The 1,130-nt window shown below is 40.0% G+C and overlaps 1 non-coding gene across 1 annotated transcript; it reads right to left on the reverse strand.

Annotated features, from left to right (window-relative positions):
* Positions 1-254: 254 nt before the first annotated feature.
* Positions 255-307, reverse strand: LOC118937909 (U7 small nuclear RNA). The gene has a single exon (XR_005035318.1). It is a non-coding gene; the product is annotated as a U7 small nuclear RNA (small nuclear RNA).
* Positions 308-1,130: the final 823 nt, after the last annotated feature.

A 1,130-nucleotide genomic window follows, 5' to 3' on the forward strand; every position in this document is an offset into this window, starting at 1 on the left:
GTAGTGTTTTTGCGTACTTTACTGTAGTCCGCAAAAACACTACAGTGAATACTGTAGTATTTGCTGTCCTATTTACTGTAGTGTACTGTAGTATTTACAGTAAACTATAGTATGAATACTGTAGTAAATTAAAAAATGTAGTATAGGCTATAGTAATTCATGTAATGTTTTTCTTGATTGTAATATACTGTAGAATTATACATAGTGTTTTTGCAGACATTACTGTAGTATTTACTATAGTGCGAAATATAAATGGAGGCTTTCTCCTTCAGGAAACCTACTGGATAAATACTAAAAGAGCACATTTTCCATCTTCTGCAGGCAGGCAGGTGAACAGAACAGAACAGCGCTTCTGCTCTTTTCTATAACCTATAGGGAACAAAATATACGGTCTATACTTGGCATGTAGGTTTCTCAGTTATGAGTGGCACAGATTTCAATATGGGGAGGGGAATGGGAAGGGCATATGTTAATAAAATAAAGTAGTTTTTAATGTAGTTTAAAAAGTGTAGTACTTTTTCAGACTGTAGTGTTGTTGCGGATATTATTGTAGTATTTACTACAGTTTTTTTGCAGATAAAACTGTAGTACGTACTATAGTATTCTACAGTATATTACAACATTCTATAGTAAGTACTTGTGGTGCTGTAAAGGCCAAACCCTCTTACCACGCCCTTCAAGCACCTTCCCAGCTCCTTCCTTCCCAGTTAGAAAGCTAATAGAGCCGGGCTGAGTTCATTACTCAATCGAGTGTTTGGTTGAGATCTGGTGACTGAGATGGCCATGGCATATGATTTACATTGTTTTCATGTTCATCAAACCATTCAGTGACAACCCATGCTCTGTGGATGGGGGCAATGTCATCCTATGTGGGGATGTTTTTCAGCGGGAGGGTCTGGGAGACTAGCCAGGATTGAGGCAAAGATGAACGGAGCAAAGTAGAGAGAGAGATCCTTGATGAAAACCTACTCCAGAGCGCTCAGGACCTCAGACCGAGGCAAAGGTTGACCTTCCAAAAGGACAACGACTCTAAGTACACAGCCAAGACAACTTATGAGCGGCTTCAGGACAAGTCTCTGAATGTCCTTGAGTGGCCCAGCCAGAGCCCAGACTTGAACCCGATCAAACAT

The sequence above is a fragment of the Oncorhynchus mykiss genome, chromosome 12 (assembly GCF_057628025.1).
Source record: "Oncorhynchus mykiss isolate SJ-2025 chromosome 12, ASM5762802v1, whole genome shotgun sequence".
In the NCBI taxonomy this organism is placed as follows: Eukaryota; Metazoa; Chordata; class Actinopteri; order Salmoniformes; family Salmonidae; genus Oncorhynchus; species Oncorhynchus mykiss.